The sequence below is a fragment of the Crocuta crocuta genome, unplaced genomic scaffold, assembly GCF_008692635.1.
Source record: "Crocuta crocuta isolate KB4526 unplaced genomic scaffold, BGI_CrCroc_1.0 scaffold50, whole genome shotgun sequence".
Classification (NCBI taxonomy): Eukaryota; Metazoa; Chordata; class Mammalia; order Carnivora; family Hyaenidae; genus Crocuta; species Crocuta crocuta.
In genome coordinates this window covers 7,420,457-7,425,264 of record NW_027527428.1, presented here as the reverse complement: position 1 = coordinate 7,425,264, position 4,808 = coordinate 7,420,457, and the positions used below count along the sequence as shown (strand labels likewise).

Below are 4,808 nucleotides of genomic sequence, written 5' to 3'. Positions count from 1 at the left end.
AAGTTAAAGAGCGGCAGATCTTGAGCGGAACGGGACCCGGACGCCTCCTCCGAGCTCCTGGAGGGAGGTGGCGGCACACGGGGCCGTGCAGCCAACGATGGATTTGTTCTTTTGTGTTTTAAAATAGGATTTAAAAACTCATGTAAAGGTTTTTGTTTTCNCTGTTTTGTACCGAGTTATTTTTGGGATAAATTTTACCGGTTGCTGTTGTGGGGAAGGTGGCGTTTTCACCTTTGCCATAATAAAATAGAGACGTGTGTAGAACTGGAACCGTTTGATTTGTCCCGCTGTCGGAGTCCTTGCTTGCTTGGGCCAGGACTTGGTGTCACGACCCGATGGGAGCACGTGGGGAGCAGCCCCACGGGCCCCTGGCATCCTGGCACGGCTGCGGTGTCCGGGCTCGGAGGGTGCTGGCCGCCGTGCCTCCATCCACATTCTGCTGACCCCCGACCTGGTGGGCAGGAAGACCTGAGAGCAGCCGCCTCCACCACCCGCCCCGGGACGTGAGGGGTGGGCTGGGTGTCCCGTGTTGTTACCGGACTTCAGGTGACACGGCTGGGCTGTTCCCTTTCTTCTGGCGCTCTGGTTCCCAGGGGCCTGGGTTCAGCAGTGACTGTGCGATGTAATCTCTTCCTGGCTTTCTCTGTCTTTGATGTTAAGGAAGGAGCCAGAAAGCGTCCTTGTAGCTTCATGCCTGGTGAGACAGCTTGCGGGGCTGCGGCAGAGTCCACTGTGACACGCAGAGAGCCGGAGGGGCTGGCAGACGGGGGTGCCCCATCTGGACCCCCCCCCGGGACAGAACGGAGTGGTCCGGTGACGACACTGGTCTCTACTCTCCACGCTGGGCAGCCCAGGAGAGGCCCGGGTCCCGGTGGGAGACAGGGCACGGAGACCTGTCTGGAGTCTTGAGGACTTTCGGCCTCCCTCTTTGGAGGTGCTGCCTGTGGGTGACTGCGTTCTACCCCAAAGCCAGTGAGACCCGAGGGCCCTGGCTCGGTGGCCCGCGGGCACGTTCCAGGGTGCGGCAGGCAGCAAGGACAAGGTGCAGCCGTGTAGAGGAGGGCTGGTGGGCTGTGTAAGCACAGCCCCAGAGCTGTCCCCGAACCTCACAGCGGGGACAGGGAGGAGGGGGCGGTTGCAACAGGAAGACCTGCCAGAGCACAGCCTGTGGCTCAGGCTGCTCCCAGGTCCACACTGGGGACAGTGCTCCGGAGTCCTGAGAAAGCGTGTTGGGGCGCGGCCCTTTCACTGTGCGTTCCAGCTGTTGCTCCAGAGCCAGTGGCTGCCACTGGGATGGGTTGCGTCCTGTGGGCCCTGGGCGGAAGGGTGACATCTGGTCGGCTCAGCCCCGGGGGGAGCCCCAGTGTAAGAGGGGAGAGGAGCAGCCCATGGCCGGGAGACCAGGGCGTGATGGAGGGCGGGTTGACCAGGCGCAGCGGGAGAGTCCCTGGGAGGTGGCGCCGGGCTGGTGGGCCACCTGAAGAGAACATCTGACAGAGCCAGAGGGGGNCGGCCCAGAGGCATCGGAGCAGTGGCTGAGGGTGCCGTGGTGCAGAGGAAGGCCTAGGAGAAAGGGAAGTGGTGAATCTGGGAGGCGGGCAGAGATCCCAGACACGGACGGGCCCTGGAGTTGGGTGCCTTGAGCTGGATGTCAATTTGGTACATGGACACTAGCAGAGCAGCGGCTGGTGGTGTGGCCCAGGAAAGGTCGGAGGTGACCTCACAGGCTGGGGAGACCAGTGGGGAGGGGGAGGATGACTCAATAAGGAGACCTGAGATGTTGCGGGTGAGGCCGGCAGGGAACGGCAGGCCAGGCTCCTGAGCAGGGACAAGCCTCCGACGCTTTCCCTCTTAGCAGCCCTATTTGTGACACAGGAGGAGGCCTCGTTTCATTTCAAGGGCTCAAGAACCCTGTCTCCGCTGGGATGCTCTAGAGAGGAAAATCGGGGAGAGGGGGGCTGTTGTGTTTGTAGGGACAGCATCCTGATCCGAGGCAAACCAGGCATCTGGCCACCTACGGGACAGTCCCAGGCGTCCCTGCACTGGCCAGCGCCCTCCATCCCCCAAAGTACCCGTCTCACGAGTGAAAGATGCGGTGACACCCGGCGGTCTTACATGTCTTCCTCCTGCTGCGCCCAGACGCCGGACCATTTGGCCAGCGCCCCCCACGGCCGACGGGTCACCTCCTTAGCCCACACGGGATGCCACCTACCCCTCTTCCCGCCCGCGGTCAGTGGCAGATTGGAAGCAGGGATGTGATCGCCCGGCCGGAGGCCAGCACTCAGGGTGGCGGGTGGCGAGCCCGCACGGATTGTGTGCGGAGGAGGCAGTCAGCCCCTGAGCGTGAACTTGGTGTTCGGTTGGTTGAGCAAAGATGCCCGGGGTTACTGAGGAATCGGGAACGAGCAGCAGCAGCCTGTCCTCACGGACCAGTCCCCAGGACGCACGGAGGAGGCTGGGGCGCAGACTCTGCACTTCTCACCCCACGGGGCCCTCGAACCCACGCGTGTTGTGCTCCAAGGACGGGTTTGCTCTTGCCTTCAGGGAGCTGACGGTCCCATGGAACAAACCCTGGAGATTGGAATGTAGCCCAATAACCACAGTAGGAGCGGGCATACGAGCGAGACCCTGTGTTGTGGCCCTGGCTGCGGACGCTTCCCGAGGACCTGGTGACCGCCCGTGACTCGTACGTTGCCGGACAATCCAGCCACTTCTCCCTTAGCTCCCCAAGAACCCGGTGATGCGATCGTTTTATTTTAGAGTTTAAAGGATACAAAGCATATTTACTCATCCAACAAGTATGTCGGTGCCTATCACGTGCCAGCCACCATTCATGTGCTGGGGGGGATACGGAGCAAAACCCAGAAACCCCTGCCCGCATAGACCGGCCCCTCCAACGAGGGAGAGACGGGGGGGGAAAGTGAAATACAGGATGCGGGGGCATCTGGGTGGCTCAGTGGGTTAAGCGTCCAGCTCTTGCTTTCAGCTCAGGTCACAATCCCGAGGTTCCTGAGATCGATCCCCACCTCAAGCTCTGTGCTGACAGCACGAACCTGCTTGGGAGTCTCTCTGCCCCTCCCCCTGCTTGTGCGCCCTTGCGCGTGCGCTCTCTCTCAAAAATAAACCAAAAAATGACAACTTTTTTTTTAATTGAAAAAATAACACATTCGGGGCTCCTGGGTGATTCGTGGGTAGAGAGTGTGACTCGATCTCGGAGTCATGAGTTCGAGCCCCACGTTGGGTGTGGAGATTACATTAAAAAGAGATGAAAAATAATAATATATTCAATCAGCACGGAAGGGTGATGGCACAGACAGAACCCTGGGACTGCAGTGGGTTTGTTTGTTTGTTTGTTTGTTTAAAGGTTTTATTTTTAAGGGGGGCCTGGGTGGCTCAGTTGGTTAAGCATCCAACTCTTGGTTTTGGCTCGGTCATGATCTCATGGTTTGTGAGTTCGAGCCCCATGTTGGGCTATTTGGTGATAATAAGGATCTTGCTTGGGGGCGCCTGGGTGGCTTAGTCGGTTAAGCATCTGACTTTCGCTTAGGTCATGATCTCACGGTTCGTGGGTTCGGGCCCCACGTCGGGCTCTGTGCTGACTGCCAGCTCAGAGCCTGGAGCCTGCTTCAGATTCTGTGTCTCCCTCTCTCTCTGACCCTCCCCTGCTCACGCTGTCTCTCTCTTAGAAATAAATAAAACATTAAAAAAATAATAAAAATAAAAAATAAGGATCTTGCTTGGGATTTTCTCTCTCTGCCTCCCCCATTCCCTCGCTCTCTCAAAATAAATAAGCTCGGGGCGCCTGGGTGGCTCAATCAGTTAAGTGTCCAGCTTTGGCTCAGGTGNCTGACCCTCCCCTGTTCACGCTGTCTCTCTCTCTCTCCTAGAAATAAATTTAAAAAAAAAACATTTAAAAAAAACATTAAAAAAGAAAAATACTCTTTCAAACATTTAAAAATATTCCTGAAATCGATTTAACTGCTGATCTGTTAACTATTATCCTTATTTCTCTTAATGCCAGCCTATTTCTCTTCCACTGTGAAGGCTCCTGGGTGTTCTTTTGTCATTTTGATATTCAGATTTATCTGAGGGAGAACAGTACAGAGAGTTCCCTGGAGCCTGCTCCCACAGACCCCCAGACGCAGCACCCCACTGCCCTTTCTACTCTGAACTGGTCGCCAGTCAGCACAGGTGATGCCACTTTACCCCCAAATCTTTCTCCACGTAGTTCTCTAAAACGGACAGCCACACAAGCCCCGCATCGAGTGAGCCGCGCTTCTCTCTCTCTCCCTCTCCCGGGATTCTCTCTCTCTCTGCCCCAAGCTCACTGGTGCACTCTCTTTCTCTCTCTCTCTCAAAAAAAAATTTTTTTTTTAGTGTTTTATTTACTTCTGAGAGAGAGAGAGAGAGAGAGAGAGAGAGAGAGACAGCGTGAGCTGGGGAGGGTCAGAGAGAGAGGGAGACACAGAATCGGAAACAGGCTCCAGGCTCTGAACTGGCTGTCAGCACAGAGCCTGATGCGGGGCTCAAACCCACCAACCGCAAGATCATGACCTGAACCGAAGTCGGACACTCAACCGACTGAGCCACCCAGGTGCCCCAATACGTGGAATTGAAGAAACAAAACAGATGAACACAGGGGAAGGGAAAGAAAAATAAGATATAAACGGAGGGAGGCAAACCACAAGAAACCCTCAAATACAGAGAACAAACTGAGGGTTGCTGGAGGGGAGGGGAGGGGAGGGGGGATGGGCTACATGGGCGATAGGGATTAAGGAGGGCACTTGTTGGGATGAGCGCTGGGTGTC

The 4,808-nt window shown here is 56.6% G+C and overlaps 1 protein-coding gene across 1 annotated transcript in view; it reads left to right on the top strand.

Annotated features, from left to right (window-relative positions):
• The window catches only part of ALYREF (Aly/REF export factor), an 11,612-nt gene that overhangs the window by 3,198 nt on the left and 3,606 nt on the right, over nt 1–4,808 (top strand). The window lies entirely within an intron of this gene.